Genomic DNA, 20,428 nt, shown 5'->3' with positions numbered 1-20,428 from the left:
CAAAATCAGGAAGGATTTATGAGAAATGCTTAAGCCTGAAGATGAGTTCACACGAACTAGAAGAGGAAAAGCGATATGCAACATGGAGCAAAACATAACAAATGAATTTGCAGAGAATGAGAAAGTAGGAGACATCTTAACACTTTACAGATACTGTTTCATTGTCTTTTGAGCTCCATTTGTTATTAACAACACTCCTTTGTAAAAGCACTTGTTCTTTTCTCCCATCTTCCCTTCTTCCCTTATAGCTCCTTAAGCAATAGCATTTATCTGGGACGGATGAGGTATTCTAACTTTTCTTCCTTCTGTATCCTCAGGCAAGTGCACCCAACTGGGATAGCACAGGAAAAGTGCAGCTTTGGAGACCTTGCTGGCATGTCTTCAAATAACTGATAGCTATTGGGGAGCAAGCTATGTTTTCTTTACCCTGAGACAGCTGTCACTGTTTCACTTCCAGATTTTTTTCAGTGTCTCCTTTTCTTTTTTTCTCATTTCTCTACACCGAAGGGGCCATTCCTGTCAAGTACACTTAAACAAGTACTATTTAATTAATTTTTCAATATAGTTGAATACAGCATTCATTAGTAAACATTCTCATTATCATTTCTCTACATCTTGCCTTTGAGTATGATAAACTTTTCAAGTAGATAACAGTTGCTATTGCCAGAAAACTGAAATGAATACTGAAATATAAACTTGGCAATCCAATATAAGACAATGATATTTGTTCAATTTCTTTTGCATGCATCACAACTATATATATATATTTTCATTTTTAAAAGAACAGTTTAAAAGTAGCATTTTCTTTTCACTTATTACCATTAGAATAAAATACCGTAAAGGTATTATATCAGAGCTATAATTTAAACAGGCATTGGAAAACATCTTTTCCTAAGAGTTCATGAAGATGTCGAGTTTCTCAGTATACAGAATTGTTTTTACCACCTCACACCTTTCCTGGGGTGGAACATTCACCCACCCACTCCACTAGAGTCTTGGTCCATAAAGACAATGAGAACAGAAGTTAGCGAGGTGGAAGGTGGAGGAAAAAAGCAGGTACTTTTTACATAATAATAAACTGAAGTTCAGCTACAGGAGTTGGTATTTTAACAAGAAAAGTATTGCCTGTATTGCAGTTTTCTCCATCTGAGGCCTAGGCCTGACCAGGTAGAACCATTTTCTAACAACCTCTGAAAATCCTTGGTTTGCAACGATGTTTGGAACCCGAGGGCTCTTAAAAAAAAATGTGAGGCCGGACGCGGTGGCCCACGCCTGTAATCCCAATGTGTCTGGAATTGGTGGGTTCTTGGTCTGGCTGACTTCAAGAATGAAGCCACGGACCCTCGTGGTGAGTGTTACAGTTCTTAAAGATGGTGTGTCTGGAGTTTGTTCCTTCAGATTTTCAGATGTGTCTGGAGTTTCTTCCTTCTGGTGAGTTTGTGGTCTCGCTGACTTTAGGAGTGAAGCTGCAGACCTTCGCGGTGAGTGTTACAGCTCTTAAAGCCGGTGGCGTCTGGAGTTGTTCGTTCCTTCTGGTGGTCTCGTTGGCCTCAGGAGTGAAGCGGCAGATCTTCTCGGTGAGTGTTACAGCTCATAAAGGTGGCACCTCCAGAGTTGTTTGGTCCTTCCGTCCAGAGCTGTTCGTTCCTCCCGTCGAGAGTTGTTCATCCCTCCCGGTGGGTTTGTGGTCTCACTGGCTTCAGGAGTGAGGCTGCAGACCTCCACGGTGAGTGTTACAGCTCATAAATGCAGCACAGACCCAAAGAGTAAGCAGCAGCAAGATTTATCACAAAGAGTTGAACAAAGCTTCCAGAAGGTGCAAGCCCACCTGAGCGGGTTGCAGCTGGCTGCTAGGATGCCCTGCTTTTATTCCTTTATTTGGCCTCACCCACCCACATCCTGCTGATTGATCCATTTTCCAGAGTGCCATTGGTCCGTTTTACAGAGTGCTGATTGGTCCGTTTTGAGAGAGTGCTGACTGGTGCGTTTACAAACCTTTAGCTAGACACAGAGTGCTGATTGATGCATTTATAATCCTTTAGCTAGACACAAAAGTTCTCCAAGTCCCCTACCCGATTAGCTTGACACAGAGCGCTGATTGGTGCGTTTACAAACCTTTACCTAGACAGAGTGCTCATTAGTGCGTTTACAAACCTTTAGCTAGACAGAAAAGTTCTCTAAGTCCCCACCCGACCCAGAAGCCCAGCCGGCTTCACCTTTGAATGGCACTCGCCGCGGGACTTTGCGGCACCTAACCAGGGCACTCCGGCAGCCCAGAGGGAACCCGTCCCCCGATCAAGCCCAGCAGGCGCCGGCCGTCCCGCCGAGCCCACGCCCACCCGGAACTCGCGTCCACCCGGAACCCGCGCCCACCCGGAACCCGTGCCGGCGCTCCGCGCGCAGCAATGGCTCCCGCCCGCGCCTCCCGCTCCACACCTCCCCACGAGCAGAGGGAGCAGGCTCCGGCCTCGGCCAGCCCCAGAGAGGGGCCCCCACAGCGCAGCGGCGGGCTGAAGGGCTCCTGGAGCGCAGCCAGAGCAGACGCCGAGGCTGAGGAGGCGCCCAGAGCGAGCAAGGGCTATGCTAGCAAGCTGTCACCTCTCACCAACACTTCGGGAGGCTGAGGTAGGTGGATCACGTGACACCAGGAGTTCCAGACCGCCTGGTCAACATGGTGAAACCCCGTCTCTACTAAAAATACAAAAAATTAGCCAGGCGTGAAGACGGGCGCCTGTAATCCCAGCTACTTGGGAGGCTGAGGCAGGCGAATTGCTTGAACCTGGGAGGTGGAGGTTTCAGTGAGCCAAGATCGCTCCATTGCACTCCAGCCTGGGCGACAGAGCGAGAGTCCATCTCAAAACAAAACAAAAAACAAACAGAAAAACCAATTGTGACTGATCCATGGCTTTATCCGGAGACAAAGAGTGAGAGGAAGGAGAGCTGTTTTGGAAAATGAGAATGAAATAAAGCATGATAGAGAAAAAGCAGAGGAATGTATTTTGAGGATGAACCCTTATCTGTTCACTCCAGGTGAACTGTGTATGCGCGTTGGAAGCCTGAGGGGAAAAATGAAGAATGATTGAACCATTCTCTGGATTATTTAAATAAGTTTCATAATATAATATCACTGTTTTGTTCAGGGTTTGGACTCCTAATAGAATATTCAGAAACAAATCTGAGATTGGGTGGCATGGAAGTGTGCACAGGTAAGCCTACGTAGGCTAGGTCGCTCTCGTTTTCAAACTATTAGAGGGATGTGATGGTGCTGGGAGTGGGTGTAATCTGTGAGGGAGAGATGTGGGGAAGACAGAAATTATTCATATCTGAGCTCCTAATTGCTAGGGCTGTAATATTCAAGAACAGCCTTTTCAGCTAGACAGTAAAGATTATACTGTGTGAGAGTATCAGAGTGATCATCTGAATACACTTCCTGAAAGAGCATTCAGGGTAGGCAGCTTATGGAAGGGAGATTTGCACAGCTGTGTCATTCAGTGTAGAATTTCAAAACTATGTGGTTGGGAGGACGTTTTCTAATTGTGTTGAAAAGTTAGTGAGACATGGCTGGTTGGTAGAAATAAACCATCAGATTGCAACAAGAGGGCCTTGCATTTGGTCCTGAATTTGATTTGGGATTTTTACCATGTAAATGGATGGTGGTGTACGCAGAATACAAGAACTGATTATTAGGGTGCTCAGTTATAAAAAGACACCAAGAATTGTGTATTTTAGGCTCAGGGAACTCACCGATAATTGCAAAGCTTGGCGAGAGATGCTGTTTAGCTAAGCTGACACTACCAATCCCACTATGTCCTTCTAGGTTAAGGGGAGACTTGAGAGGGAGATGGAAATCACAGTTTGGCCACGTAAAGCATTTGTAAAGTATGGCTTCCCTTACCCACAAAGGGGAGTATAGAGTGATGCTAAGGTCCTAAAGAGAAATGCCCTGTAAAATTTGCCATACCGCAGTAAATGGACACTAGAATTTTGTTTCCCAGGCAGATGTCTGTGAGGTACTGGTTTACTTAACTGCTCGGATGCCATCAGAGAAGAAAAGGAGTTAGGACTAAAGACTAAAGCTAAAGACTGATAGAAGGAGGGTCAGGATCACCACTCCCCAACATGTTCTTGGTACCCTAGAGGAATTGAAGGTGGATTCTGCGTGCACCAGCAAGGCTGAGAGTTGGCATGGGAAATAGTTTAGGGGGCACAAGCTTATTGGATACCACTGCAGAATGGGTCACTTGAATTCAGGTGCCAATTAAGTGGGAAGACAGATTTGGAAAAATAAATTTTTTGGAAATTTTCTAAAAAAAGAAAAAATAGAACTACTTTATTTCTCCATGAAACAAGGTTCACTACTAAACTAGTTCATGTTTGTCATCACAAGTTGTATTTATAGCTAGATAATTCTCTTAATTGATAAATCCAGCCTATTTTAGGACTGAAATAATAAAAATGAGATTATTCAGAAGCTTTTTCCTTAGGAATAGAGAGAAATCCTATCTTCCTTTAGGTGAAAAAAGAGGCTGGAAAGCAGAGGGAAAGAAATGTGACTGGAACAACTTCAGCTCAGACAGCAGCACTCCACTGCTGTGTAACAAATAATCTCCACATTTGCAGTTTTAAAAAACAAACATTTATTTTCTCTCACAGTTTCCGAGGAATCAAAAAACAGCATTTCTGCATGGTTCTGCCACCAGGTCTCTCATGAGGCTGTTAGAGCTGTTGACCAGAGCCAGACTATTGCTGTTGAATCTGCTTCCAAGTTCATTCCTATGGTTGCTGGCAGGGCTCTATTCCTCCCTGGCTGGTGGCTGAAAGCTTCAGTTCCTCATCATGTGGGCCTCTCCACAGGGCTTTTCACAACGTGGTAGCTTGCTTCCCCCAGAGTGAGAGCTGAGTGGAGAGAGAAGACACCCATGATAGAAGTCAATCTTGTATCAGCTAAACATGAAAGTGACATGCCATCATTTTTGCTGTGTGTTCTTGGTCACATAGACCAACCTGATACAATGTGGAGGGGGGCTACCTAAGGCTCTTTCAGGAGGTAGATCACAAGGGCTGCCTTGGAGGTTGGCTGCCACAACTGTGCTTTAGTGACTTCTTGAATTCAGGCAAGGTTGGGACTACTTGTCACTGCCACCAGGTTGTAAGTCCCTGTTTTTTTTTTTGGTAAATCTTAAGCTAGATAGTACAAAAGATTTATCTACAGTGAATATCATGGGAACTATACCTTGAAAAAGAATGAGGCCAGGTGCAGTGGCTCACGCCTATAATCCCAACACTTTGGGAGGCTGAGGTGGGCGGGTTACTTGAGGTCAGGAGTTAAAGACCAGTGTGGCCAACATGGTGAAACCTCATCTCTACTAAAAATACAAAAATCAGCAGGGTGTGGTGGTCTCTGCCTGTAATCCCAGCTACTCGGGAGGCTGAGGCAGGAGAATTGCTTGAACTTGGGAGGCAGAGGTTGCATTGAGTGCGCCATTGCACTCCAGCCTGGGCAAACAGAGCGAGCAAGACTCTCTCAAAAAAAAAAAAAAAAAAAAAAAAAAAAGAAAAGAAAAATGAGAAAGAATGAGGGTTTGGCTGTGATGGTTCACTACAGCTGTTCCAAACTATAGGCAAACTGGGTGTTTCTGGAGAAATTACCAACTCTTTTCAGGGGGCTTGTGTGGCCTGTATAATGCTATATACCAGTTTTTCTTTGGTTACAAATAGAACTGGGGACTTTAGATATTCCCTTAGAGGAAATATGTGAGGAGTTTCTTTTTGTTGTTTGTTTTTTCTTTTTACCTCTATTATGTATTGAATTGTGACCCCCAAAAAGATATGTTGAAGCTTCAATCCCTGGTGACCGAGTGTGACTTTACTTGGAAATTGGGTCTTGGCTGGTGTAATTGCAATGAGATTATATTATGAGGGTAGGCCCTCATCCAGGATGACTAGTGGTCTTATCAGAATGAAAAAACTGGAGACAAGAGGGAAAGGCACCATGTAATGACAGAGTCAGAGATTGAAATGTTGCAGCTGCAAACCAAGAAACACGAAGGATTGTTGGCAAACTGCAAGAAGCCAGGAGGAAGCAAGGAATGATCTTCCCTAAAGGCTTGAGAGCGAGCGTGGTCCCACCAACCTTTGGTTTCAGATGTCTGGCCTCAAGAACTCTGAGATCACGCATTTCTGTTTTAAGCCACCCAGGTTGTAGTACTTAGTTAAGGCAGCACTGGGAAACTAATATGACCTTCGTTGCTGAGCAAAGTCGTACCAAAAATACATTGTTGCACATAAAGGCCCTAACCCAAAGCAGCTGATATAGAGAAGGTTAGATCAAGAGAGAAAAAAAGAGAAGTTATATGTCTAGCAAATCAGTGGGAGGTGAGCTACCAGAAATCAGCAATATTAGAGGCAAGTTCTGAATTCATCTCATATGTGCAAATTTTAATTTTCTTAACTTTTCTAAAACTGACATTTTGCACTGGCAGAACTATTCCTGCTGATCTAATGGCAGGGAAACTCCTGGAGCATCAAGTCAAAACAGGAAACAAGGCCCCTATGCTTTTGTTGAACTTTCCCTGTGGTTTTGCTTCTCCTGCTGCCTTTTTACCCCACTCTGAGCCCCCCTTAGATGAGGCGTTGTCTCTGTGTTGCTCTGCTGCCCACCTGGCCACAGCTAGAAGCCTTCCCTGCTTCTTGTTAGTGGTTAATCAGGGGTCTCTTTTATGTGATAACCTTGTTATGGTCTACTCTGTCCCTAAGCTTTGTTCTTGTTATACAGAAGAAACACTCTTTGAAACTTAGAAAACCCCTTTTTTCTCTCAACAAAGGCTAGATTCTATACTAATGTTCCACTAGGAAATTGATATAGTTGGAAACTCAAAGCTAAGTAATGAATTCCTCTTCAGGGATTTACACTTTCAAATGCACTCTACATTGCTGCCTGTGATTTGATTTTACTTTTTCTCTTCTGCATTGTCCTCTGTGCCCATGGACTTGTCTGGACTGTCAGAAACACAGTAAGTGGGAGAGAAACACATTTTTTTTCTTTAGCATAATGGTAACAGTGATTGAAGTCCAATCTAAAAACAGGTTATTCCTGTTAGAAACATGAATGCTGTGCTAGTTTTTAATTTAACCTCAATAAACATTTCCATTGTATACAACAGATCAAGGGTAGTGTTGCTTAAAAGACTCCTGATCAGTTATATGTGACGCATATGTTCACATCAGTATTCTGTAAGAGAATACTTTCAAGTGTTTCTAAGGTCAAGTTAGGTTTTCCTTTTCACTAATGTGCAAATTGCTTTCAGACACTCCAGTAAGCATTTCGGTGACTGAAATGTTGAAGTACTACTATTTATTTGGATAATTCTTTACAGCCTAATCAGAGACTTGGAATTCATATTGTAGATACTGAAGAACATGGGTAATTGTTACAAATTATTAAGGATAGGATTCATCTTACTGCAGGATGCAAGTTAATTTTTGTTTCTTACAAAATTAATTTCCTTCTCCATCTTTGCCATGATGTAGGTATGTGTCAGAAAATTTCTTTGCAAGAACTTCCATATTTGTCCTGCATAGAAAAATAGGTTAGATCTGATCCTTATGCCATGTTTGTTTTAAAAGAGTTTTCTTTTTCTCCTTTTTTGGGAGTACAAATCATTTGCAAGATGGTACATTAGGATCCATTTCTGTCTGTGTGTTACATGTTTGTTTTCCCCCCCTCAAGGATTCCAAGTATGTGAGTGATGACTGTATTAACTACCACATACCCCGCTCTCTTCTCTGCACCTGTTATCTATACAGGAATAATGCTACTCACCAAGACTGGCTGCCTCTTTAGAAACGGCTCCAGTTGAAGCTCAAATTGGTGGAAATAAGGCCTTATGGTATGGGCAACATCAAGATTTTTTTCAAAATAAGAAACACATATCAAGAATTAATATGAGACATGAGTGGCTTTGTGTTACTCAGTACCAAATACTGCCCAACTCCAAGACAAATAACCCAATCTAAGTTATTTGCAACCATCATGACCCCAGAGCCTATAGAATCTCAAACAACTTAAATACTCTCTAATCATTCAAAATATTAGACAAGTGGATATTTGGCAAATCAGTATCAAAGACAGGCTGAAATGAGAAAATTCTGGTGACCAAAAAAAAAAAGCTTAAAATGAGTACAATTTTGCCAATGGATAATTGTGAAAGTGAGGAAGGTGAATTTCATACTCTTGACTGGATAAGAGTTGAAGATTGTCATCAGGTGCTATATGCATGGAAAGAGTGAGTCTTTAAAGAAAACTAAGCTACCTCTGTATTGCAAAGGGAATGTCTCTCAGTTAGTGCTAGGGAAAAGGTATGTGGGGTCGTGGGGTCTCCCAAGATGCTAGAATGAGTGCACTTTCTCTGATTTGTCACTCCTGTGGGCAAGACTTTGCCTTGCCACTTTACATAATTCTTTTTTTCATATCTCCTGTGGGCAAGACTTTGCCTTGCCACTTTACATAATTCTTTTTTTCATATCTCCTGGGGGCACATAATTTTACCTGATGGAGCTGCTTCCAGAAGGGGAGCAGCTGAGGAGAGGTGAGTGCAGTGCAGGGAATTCATTGCTAGCCAGGCTTTTCTGAGTCATTGAACATCATCCTATAAACAAACATCTGACTGCTGAAGCTCAAAGTCTATTTGCACTTTTATTTCATGAGTTTCATTCATATCATTTATTTGCATTTATTCTTTTTCTAGGTGAGAATGGTTTTTGAATTTGATGTATTGGTTCCAGAGAGTAACTCTAAAAGTACCATCAAAGTAATACCTTTTTTTTTTTTTTTTTTTTTTTTTACCAATTAAAAAGCCGTCTTTGTTTTTCAGTTCTCTAAGATTTTGAACACTGAGAATTGATACAGCTTGGCAATGTTAGTTGCCTTTGCATGTCAGTAATAAAAAGTGAATTTTGGAATACAGAGTCATAGAGAGCTGTTGGAAAGGAAGAGAAAAATAACCATTTTTGTAACTATTTTTGCACTGCCACCTCAATTCAATATATTTACTGAATTTCAGTAAACCCTTACACAAGGGTTTGCTGATGTGTTAAATTCAGGTTAGGCATGACGTACATGATTCTGATGTAGTCATTCTGTATGTTACTATGTCCACAATCACAGCAATTATTACAATTGCCTGCTACTTATCTGTGTTTTCCTTAGATGGCAAATATTAGGGGTGGTGACAAGGTCTGCATTTTCATTATGATATACCCAGTGCCTGGTGTTTAATAAGAGATGTTCAATAAAGTTGGAACAAAGGAAGGAAAACATAGATAGGTTGATCCAGAAACGAAAATGAATGTTAACAATGGCAAAAGAGCTAAGCATACATATAGGAATATTTAAAAATTGGTTAGAAAAATATAGTATCATTGGCTTGAGATTGGTGAATACCAAAGAGTAAGACATTATTATAATAGAGGTATATATTTTGAGAAACACAGAGAAGGAAGGATAAAATTTTATGGAATGCTTTTAAACCACTTTGATCTGTTCTCAAAACTAACAGACTTAATTGAATTTTGTGAACTCCTGTTGGCCTTTTGGTCTTCAAGTTTTTTCTTGATTATTGCCTCATTTTTGAATGAAGATGAACCTCCTGTCAAGGGGTTACTTTTATAATGTAGAGTATTAGAGGGGTCAGGCTTGGGTCAGAAAAATTGGTAATTGCAAAAGTGTGGGCTGCTGGATTAGAAGGGATGATTATTAGAGTGGATCATTTTGAGGCATTGGGGAAATTTTACATGCAGTTTCTAACCTCAAATTTCTTTTTAAAAATGTTTTATTATATATTGGACCATTATAGTTGTATATATTTGTACAATACAATGTGCGATCATAATTTTTAATCAAATGTGGAATAATTAGATCAAGCTAATTAACCTATTCATCACCTCAAATATTTAATTTTTTTATGTTGAGAACATTTGAAATTTACTTTCGTAGTGATACTGAAATGTACAGTACTCAGTTATTAGCTATATCCACCATACCATGCTAAAGATCTTTAAAAAAATACCCAAACATTTATTCTATTTAACCAACGCTTTGTACTTTGATTATTGCCTCCCCATTACCCCAAACTTCTAGCCTCTATAACCACCATTCTACTATTTCTGCTTCGATGAGATCCCTTGTTTTGGATTCCACAACTAAGTGAGGTCATGTGGTGGTTGTCTTTCTAAGCCTGGCTTATATTAATTAACACAATGCCTTCGGAGTTTATCCATATTTTTGCCAATGAAAGGATCTCCATTATTTTTTTAAGGTGAAATAGTATTTCATTGTGTATATATACTACAGTTTCTTTATCCTTCCATGTTAATGAACACTTTGGGTCAATTCCATAACTTGGTTATTGTGAACAGTGCTACAATAAATATGAGCTTGTACACATCTCCTCCATGTACTGATTTCAAATATTTCAGGTAAATAAACAGAAACATAATGGCTAAATCATGTGGTATTGCTATTTTTAGAATTTGAATAACCTTTATAGAGTTTTCCATAATGGCTGTAATAATTTACATTCCCACCAACAGAGTACAAGGGTTCTCTTTACTCCATATCTTCACCAGCATTTATCTTTTGTCTTTTTGATAATGCAATTCTAACAGATGGGAATTGATATCTCATTGTGGTTTTGTTTGAATCTCTCTAGTGATTAGTGATATCGAGTATTTTTTCATGTATCTGTTAGCCATTTTAGATGTCTTCTTCTGAGAAATGTTTATTCAGGTCCTTCGCCCATTTCTTAATCAAATTATTTGTTTTCTTGTGATAGATTTGTTTTGAGTTCTTTATAGATTTTGGACATCAATTCTGTATCAGATGTATGGCTTACAAATATTTTTTCCAAATCTACATGATGTCTTTTCACTCTGTTGTTTCATTGTTGTACAGAGGCTTTTTATTTTAATGTATTTTGTCTATTTTTGCTTTTGTTGCTTGTACTCCTGGTGTCAAATCTTAAAAATTATTGTAATAGCCAATGTTGTGCATATATTCTCCTACATTTTATTCTAATAGTTTTATAGTTTAGGCTTTATGTTTAAGTCTTTAATCCGTTTTGAGTTGATTTTTGTCTATGGTGTGAGATAAGAGTTCAATTTCATTCTTTTGTATATGGATATCCAGTTTTTCCAACACCATTTATTGAAGAGACTGCCTTTTTACCATTATAAATTTGTGGCACCTTTGCTAAAAATCAATTGACCATAGATACGTGAATCCATTTCTGTGCTCTATTCTGTTCCATTGATTGATAGCTCTGTTTGTATACCAGTACCTTGCTGTATTAATTACCATCACTTTGTAGTATAGTTTGAAATTGGGTAGTGTGATGACTGTAGCTTTGTTCATTCTACCTATGATTGTCTTGGCTGTTTGATGTTTCTTGTAGTTCTAAATACAAAATATTAATTTTGTATTCAGATTTTAAAATATGAAAATATGAATTATAAGATTGTTTTTTCTATATCTGTAAAAAATGACATTGGGATTTTGATAGCAATTGTGTCAAATCTGTAGATCACTTTAGGTTACAAGGACGTTTAACAATATTAATTGGGCCAGGCAGAGTGGCTCACACCAATAATTCCAGCACTTTGGGAGGCCAAGGTGGCAGGATTGTGTGAGGCCAGGAGTTCAAGACCAACCTTAGCAACATAGCAAGATACCATTTCTACCAAATTAAAAATAAATTAGCTGGGTCTAGTGGCACACAGCTATTGTCCTATATACTCAGAAAGCTGAGAGACAGGAGAATCACTTGAGCCCAGGAATTTGAGGTTACAGTGAGCTATGATTATGTCACTGCACTGCAGCCTAGGTGACAGAGCAAAAAAGCAAGTCTCAAAAAAAAAAAAGAGAAAAAGAAAAACAACAACAAAAAACCACATTAATTACATTAATTTGTACACCCACAAACACAAGATTTTCATTCCTGTCTTCTCAATTTTTTTATTAATGCTTAATAGTTTTAAATGTATAGATCTTTCACCTCTTTGGTTAATTTTATTCCTGAGTATATTTCATTCTTCAATTTGCTAAGACTTTTTTTGTCACCTAATATATGATCTACCCTGGAGAGTGTTTCATGTGTGCTTGAGAATAATGTGTATTCTGTTGTTGTTGAATGGAATATTCTGTATATTTCTGTGTATGTCCATTTGGTCTAAAGTGTTGTTGAAGTTCAATGTTTCCTTATTATTTTTCTGTCTGGATTATCTACTCAATATTGAAAGTGATGTATTGAAGCCCCCTACAATTATAATACTGCAATTGATCTCTTTTTTCAGATCCTTTACTATTTGCTTTATATGTTTAGGTGCTCCACTGTTGGGTGCCTATATATTTATAATCAATATATCCTCTTGAGGAATTGACTCCTTTTTCATTATATAATGTCCATCTTTGTCTCTTTTTACAAGTACTGACTTAAAATCTATTTTTTCTGATACATGTACCGCTACCCCTACTCTCTTTTGGTTTCCATTTGCATGGCATATTTTTCTCCATTTCTTCACCTTCAGTCTAGGTGTGTCCTTTAAAGTGAAGTGAGTCTCTTATAGGTAGCATATAGGTGGGTCTTGTTTTTGTGCATTAATTTGCTCTGTGTTTTTTGACTGGAGAATTTAATCCATTTACATTCAAGGTAATTACTGACAGGTGAGGACTCACTACTGTTATTTTGGTCATTGTTTTCTGATTCTTTTGTAGATACTGTTTGGTTCTTCCTCTCTTGCTGTCTTCCTTTGTGGTTTAAAGGTTTTCTCTAATGGCATGTTTGGAATTGTTTAAATTTTTGTTTTATGCGTGCTGTATAGATTTTTGTTACAATGAAGCTTACATAGAACATCTTAACATTTATAACAGTCTATTTCAAGCTGATAACAGCTTAATTTTGATTATATACACAACTTTACACTTTTACTATCCCCCCATTTATGTTCTAGACATTGAACTTACATCATTTTGTAATATATATCCCTTGAAAACTTAATTTAGCCAAAGATTTTACTAATAATTTTGTCCTTTAGCCCCCATGCCTGGGAAAAAAATTATGTTACACACCAATATTACAGCCCTAGTGTATTCTGAATATTGCTGTCTGTTACTTACACCATTAGATTTTGTGCTTTAATAAGTTTCATGTTATGAATTAGCAGCCTTTAGTTTCAGTTTAAGAAACTCCCCCTAGCAATTTTTATAAGACAGGCCTAGTGGTGATGAACTCTGTTTGCTGTTTTTGTCTGGGAAAGTAATTTTTCCCTCATTGCTGAAAGACAGCTTTGCTGAGTTATTCTCATGTTAAAGTGTTTACCTTTAGCGCTATGCATATATCATTTCACCCTCTCCTGGCCTGCAGGGCTCTGCTAAGAAGTCTATTGTTAATACTATTATGACTCCTTTGTATGTTTTAATTTCTTATCTCTTGCTGCTCTCAGAATTTTTTCTTTGTCTTTAATTTTTGATAGTTTATTATATGTCTTCATAAACTCCTTTATGGGTTGAATTTAATTGATGACCTCTGCATTTCCTGTACCTTGATGTTGGCTTTTTTCCTCAGATTAGGGAAGTTTTCATCTATTGTTTTTAAAATACGCTTTCTGATAATGTTTTTCTCTTCATTCTCCTTTGGGAATACCTATTATGCATATGTTAGGTCGCGTGATGGTATCCCATGGTTCCCACAGGCTTTCTTCATTCATTTTCCATTCTTTTATCTTTTTGCTCCTCTAATTGAGTATTTCAAATGTTCTGTCTTTGAGTTCACCGATTCTTCAGCTTGATCAACTAGCTTTTGAAGCTTTCTATTGCATTTTTCAGTTCAGTCATTGTATTTTTATCTTGAGAATTTCTATTTTTTAATTGTTTTGTTTCTCTTTTTGTCAAGTTTCTTATGTATTGTTTTCCAAATTTTATTTAATTTTTTCATCTGCATAGTTTTGAAGTTCACTGAATTTTTAAAGAGGGTTATTCTGTATCCTTTTTTGTCATTTCATAAATCCCCCTTTCTTTAGGGTTTATTGTTGGGGCTTTGTTAGTTTCTTTTGGGGGTGTCATGGTTTTCTTAGTTGTTCCATTGGTATTTGTGCATTTGCAGGTATAGCCACCTTTTCCAGTTTTTACAGGAGGTCTTTGGCATTAATATCATTAGTCTAGTCTATGTTTTGGATAGGCTAGCTGGTATTGATCCTGGGCAAGCAGAGCTTGCTTTTAGCTTCTCTAGATGATTGGGATGTGCCTTTGCTCTGAATTTTGGTGGGGCCTCTGAGTAGGCTCTGCCATCTGGCAAGACCACTGCCTGTGCTCTGCTTTGTAATTATGGGCACGATAATCACCTCTGATTTGGCTCAGCCACATGATTTATTTCCTGGACAGAGATACTACTATTTTAGTTCAGGAGTTGTATAGGTTTGTGGGAGGGGACCCAAGTTTAAGCGGATTGAGATGGATGGACCAACTACTGTGCTCAGTAGAAATGCATGCTTAAAATTTGCCTTCCTCCTTGATGTGGTCTGGGGTGAGCTTTGAGTCTTAGAGAAGGGCCGATTATACTTTCTGATGTGGCAAAACTATTGTCTGCTTGTGGTCAACATTTGCCGTGGTGGTTTTCTCTCTCCCTTGGAAAGGTCTGGAGGTTGGGCTTCAGACTGCAGGAAACACAGATTTAGCTTCTGATGTGGGGTATTTAGTGCCCGCTAATTACGGAAATTTGCTGCAGAGGTCATCTCCTTCACAGGGTGGGACCCCGACCGAGATAGTGTCTGTGGCTGGTCCTGGAGGCTGTTTAGGGATTCAAGACAGGTACCACTTCCCACCTCTTCTGGTAGTGATCAGCTCGGCTTGGCAAGTAAGTTATGCTACTAGCTGGTACCTCTCATTGAACGCTACTGCTGGAAAGTATACTGAGCTTTGAATAAAATCTGCATGTTGATCTCTGTGGGCTCTTTCTCCTTGCCTTTTTCTACCTGACCCCAGGTAGTCTAACCATGTAGCTTCCTCCATTTCCCATTCCCTGTGATGTGAGAACAAAGTGGACTTCCTGGGATACATCTGAGCATGCTAAGGAAGCTGAATGTTCACCTCCCACTTCTCATTTCCCAATTTAAAAACTGTGGACCCTGAGAAATCTCTGTGTGGTGCTGTCACAACTTGAGGAGGAATAAGGGTTATGCAGTCAATGAAAGACCATTTCTCCTACCTTCCAATGCAAATTTTTATTCAGTTCTGTAGATAATGCAAGTGACTCAGGATTACTCCCACATTTTGGTATTTTTACCAAGGTGGTTTTGTCTGTGAATCGTTGCTAGTTGATCTTTCTGTAGGGGAGAGTGAATTCTGTGACTTCCTATTCCTCAATCTTGCTGACATCACCCTCCTCTAACCTCAAATTTCTGGCCTCATATTTACAAGGGTTCACCAGGAATGTTCCAGCCCTTGCAGATTTGACTCGGTTTATTTGCTGGTCTGAGTCAACTTAAGGATTTAATCAACAGCCCTCCTACAGAATAGTGTATTGCCATGGGCAGTTGAGCTTCATATCTGTTAGAGTACCTTCTGAAAAAATAGCTGCTATGCAAAGTTCAAAATGCAAAGACAGAGGCCCGAATACATATTCTAACTTGGAATTGCTTAGGGAGCTTCAAGGAACTTTAACCTGATCCACAATTAGTGTTCACACTTGAATAGATGAGGTCCTAAAGAAAGTCATACAGTAGGAAACAAAATACAGTTTGTGAGGTAAAAACAAAAAGGATCATTATGAGTAATGAGAAAAGAAGGAGCCACAGAGGGTGAGCCAGACTAATCAGCATGGTCCTGGTTTTTGGAGGAAAATTAGATCAGTCTATGCATTGTTATTTCCCCAGTCAGATCCTGCCATTTTTTTTCCAAATGTTTGTGTTCATGGGAAGATGTGATCTGTGGATTAGTTAAGGAGGTTTCCAAAACTCTGGTATGAGTAACTCCTCTGAAAGAAATTGTTTACCACCAGCTCGAAAAGATTGAGTAAGAATAAGCAGAAGTCCTGGGGAGCACCTGGAGGAGTTTGGCTGCGGGGGTGGGGCTGGCAGCAGCTCATGGGTGGCAGATGCATGCTGCATATTTGGGCTCTTGGCTATAAAGCTATCCAATAGCACCAGTGTTCTGACTCAGTTATGACATGTTCCCGACTCACTTTTAAAAATATTAATCAATTTTAAACATAAAGAAGCCAATATGGTAACCACCCCTCCTTATCCTCAGTTTCTCATTTTGTGGACCACAGTCAACTGTGGTCCAAATATATTAGATGGAAAATTCCAGAAATAAGCAATTCATAAGTTTAAAATAGCTTTTATGATAGTATATTTTTATAACAGTTCTATTTTATTACTAGTTATTGTTGTTAAATTCTTACTGTGCCTAATTTATAAATCAAACTTTATCCTAGGTTTGTATGCATGGGAAAAAAAAAACAATATGAGGAGGGTTTTGTACTATACATCTTGGAATGTATTCCCTGTAAATAAGTGGGGGCTACTGTTTAGTACAATGAATTGCCATGTTTCTGTCATCCAGTTTCAACAATCATGAAGTTGTAGTCATTTTTATTTCATCTATTCCCCTACCTATTTTCTTCTCTCTTATACTATTTTAAAGTAAATCTGAGACAATATAAGCACTCTAAACATTTAACATGATAAAATAGCAATACATTGTTAATGTCACTAATTTTGCAGTTCCTGGTCAATTTTTTTTCATTGTATTTGTTTGAATTATGATCCAAGTTAGTTGACTTTCAGAAAGTAAGATTCTCTTGAATAATGTGGGTTGTCATGGCAATCATTTGGAATGCCTTAAAATCATAATTGAGGCCAGAAGGAAAGAATGAGAGAGAGAAATTTGCCTGTAGATGATTTTGGCCCATGCCTATGGTATTTCCACCTCTTCCTAATCTTTGCTTCCTGATGGCTTGCCCTATAGACTTTGGACTTGCTTAACCAACCCTCCACAATTGCATAAACAATTTCCTTGTAATAAATTAAGGCTGGGCATGGTGATTCACTCCTATAATCCCAGCACTTTGGAAGGCTCAGGTGGGAGTATCTCTTGATGCCAGAAGTTCAAGACTAGCCTGGGCAACATGGAGAGACCCCATCTCTACAAAAAATTAAAAACCATTATCTGAATGTGGTGACACATGCCTGTAGTCCCAACTACTCTGATGGCTGAGGCAGGAAGATTGCTTGAGCCCAGGAGTTCAAGGTGGCAGTGAGCTATGATTATGCCACTGCTCTTCAGCCTGGGTGATAGAGTGAACCCCTATTGCTTAAAAAAAAATTCTCTGGAGGAATATTGACTGAATTGACTGATATAGATTCTTTTTATGTTCATTCTGTTTCCTTGCAATTCATCTGCAAGTCATTTGTCATGTATAGTTTTTATAACCTCGATTTTAAGATTGGAGACCTAATATTTATAGCACTTTTCTTCAATTTCTCACCCTTTATTTCTTTTGCTCTCAACTGTCACCTCAGTTGGCCATGGTTATTTGCCTGGTGAAGTAACTTAAACCTTCATTCTTGGAGGCTCTGTGCCATTAACAGTCCTGTTAAATTAACGTAGTTATAAATTTGATTGATTTTTATCACAAGTCATGAAAGTACTACTGAGAGCCTTAGGAGACTTCCCAACATGATAGACACACTTCTGACTCCTTCCGTGTAGTAGGAACCCACGTTCCCCTTGATAGAGTCAAATCACATCAGTCAATACTCTGTCTTAATTGCCTATTGATTTGCTGCTTAAGGAGTACTATGTGGCCAGGTGACAGCCTAAACTTTCAATTAAATGTAACAGTTTAGATGTTTCCTATAAAAAGAAGTATTCTCTTGGGAAAGAAAACATTTAGGCTGGCAGAACCCAAAATTGTGAGAACAGGATGAAGAAATGATGCTAGTAGTTCATTAGAGCTAATAGTGAGAAGAGAATAGTATTCCCACTAACTTTCCTTGATTCTCAGATCTGGAAATTCTTAAAATGGAAGAAACAGAAGTTTCTTGGTATAGAATCAGTGATTCAGAATACATAATATATCCTGAAGAACAAGATCCCAGCTCCCATTTCAAAGTATCATCACTCAATGGACATAGATACAGAATCTTTGAACTGCATTATACTAATCTATCAGGCAAGTTGCTTCAGTGTAATAGGCAACATGACAGAAAAATCAGTGAATTCCATTAGCCTGAGCCTATTGCCATACCTTATTTATTTAGGGGAAAAAAGAGAAATTTCCTAGTGAGAATAATGCTATGTAGTGTACCTTACTTTTGAGTAAGGCATTCTGTAAATCCATAGATGAAGCTTTTGATGAAAGAACTATGAGCAGGGAAAGCAAATTCATATTCAGGGTACTACCCATTCCATGATGGAAGCATTCAATATAATAACCAGTGGCTGGAGTGTCCCCATACAGAATGATGCCATATAGGGAGCTCAGTGTTGAACTCTGCTATTGGCCGACACTTAGATCAGCCATCACGAGAAAAGTGTATGTTGTTGTGCCCATGCATAAGCTCCATCCCTGCTGCTTTGGCTACATAGTCCATCAGTACTGGGCAAGAGCAGGGTTGGCTGGGAAAAGAAGCAAAATGGGTCATCTTGTTCAGTTCGTTAATAAGACCCTCCTCTTCTATGGTTGCTCTTTAGATGTATTCGTATGTCTCTGTATTTCTTCTGCAGGCACCCAAATCATCGATTTTGCAATTGTGCTTCTTCCAAGTCTCTAAACATTTAACCAAATTATTAGCCAGTTCTCAAAGATCAGGGCATAATGTTCTTCTGGTCATCTCTTGTTCCAGGAAAAATGAACAAACAGTTGTATTATGCAAAATTATATTTTCACCAGTACTTGCCTGGACCACTCCTGAGTGAGGTTGGAGTGCTGCTGGCAGCCTTCTGCTTTCAGATGGTGCCAGCCATACCATGCAGGGCCGTCTGTAAACCAGGTCTGTAATGTGTCTTCTTTTTTTTTTTTTTTTTTTTTGAGACAGAGTCTTGCTCTGTTGTCCAGGCTGGAGTGCAGTGGCACAATCTTGGCTCACTGCAAGCTCCACCTCCCGGGTTCACGCCATTCTCCTGCCTCAGCCTCCCGAGTAGCTGGGACTATAGGCACCCGCCATGGTGCCCGGCTCATTTTTTTTTTTTTTTTTTAGTAGAGACAGGGTTTCACCGTGTTAGCCAGAATGGTCTAGATCTCCTGACCTCGTGATCCGCCCGCCTCGGCCTCCCAAAGTGCTGGGATTACAGGCGTGAGCCACCGTGCCCGGCCAGTTGTAATGTGTCTTCTGTCAATTTGTCATGGGATACAACCCATGCTACAGATATGGGTTGGGACAGAGTGGGTAATATAACAGGAGTAGGGACCATGAAAGTCTGAGCTATTAGCTAATAGAATGTACTTGCGCCTTTGGAACCTACTCAAGCCCAGTTTCACATATGTCATTTCCAATTAATGATAGACTGCTGCAGTATATGTCCAACTTCATGTCATTATGGGTCAGACATAGTCAGTTCAGAATACACAGCTCAGCCCACTATGGTACGCTATATCAAGCATTTAGTCTGTAAAAGAACCCAGAAGCATGCTAGAAACTGCTTATAAGAAAATGGTAATCTGTGAAGGATTACATATCTTTACTCCAAAATCACAAATGTCACTGTTGTAATTCAATTATAGCTGTCTTTAAAAATCCGCTAAGAGTATATTTAACTTTTACAATATTTCATCATAATGCCTTCATAGGACTCAAATGGCAGAGTAGCTTTAACAGCAGCCTGAACCTGATGCAGGGCCTTCTTGAAGTCTAAGTTTTATACAAATCTAGCAGCAGTTCTAACCACTCAGTAAATAGGTGGAAGTAGCACCCCAAATTGGGATATGTATTGCCTCTAAAACCACAGTGGCTCAGTAGGCATTGTGTCTCTTCTTTGTGACAGGAGAGAACAGATACACTTGTTTTTTACCTTGAAAGGATGTCAGCATTCCCCAGATCAGTCAGATCTTAGAATTATCATTGAGAAATCTTTGCACATCTTTGAAATTGTCTGTTATTTTTTTCCCACCCTCTGGCATGCATGTATCATACTGCAGTGGTTAGGATTATTACCGCTTCCCGTAATCATTATGATGTCATTGACGTGGGCTAATTTGATGTTCTGTGAAATGAAGAGATGATCAAAGTCCTTGCAGACTAGACTATGACTGAGAGTTGGAGAGTGATATAGTCCTGTGGTGAGAAAGTATACTGTCATTACTAAGATTCATAGGGAAAAGTATTTAACAGATTGATGGCTGCATTTCAAATACCAAGGGATATGTTGATTTTC

At 39.3% G+C, this 20,428-nt stretch overlaps 1 long non-coding RNA gene across 1 annotated transcript; it reads right to left on the bottom strand.

Annotated features, from left to right (window-relative positions):
• Positions 1 to 4,620: 4,620 nt before the first annotated feature.
• Positions 4,621 to 20,194, bottom strand: LOC129481266 (uncharacterized). The gene is made up of 4 exons (XR_008657319.1): positions 20,066 to 20,194; positions 15,258 to 15,375; positions 7,823 to 7,883; positions 4,621 to 4,896 (listed from the first exon to the last, which is right to left on the bottom strand). It is a non-coding gene; the product is annotated as an uncharacterized lncRNA (long non-coding RNA).
• Between the last annotated feature and the right edge of the window lie 234 nt (positions 20,195 to 20,428).

The sequence above is a fragment of the Symphalangus syndactylus genome, chromosome 4 (assembly GCF_028878055.3).
Source record: "Symphalangus syndactylus isolate Jambi chromosome 4, NHGRI_mSymSyn1-v2.1_pri, whole genome shotgun sequence".
NCBI lineage: Eukaryota > Metazoa > Chordata > Mammalia > Primates > Hylobatidae > Symphalangus > Symphalangus syndactylus.
The sequence above is the reverse complement of the archived record's forward strand: the minus strand, read 5'-3'. Positions and strand labels throughout refer to the sequence as shown.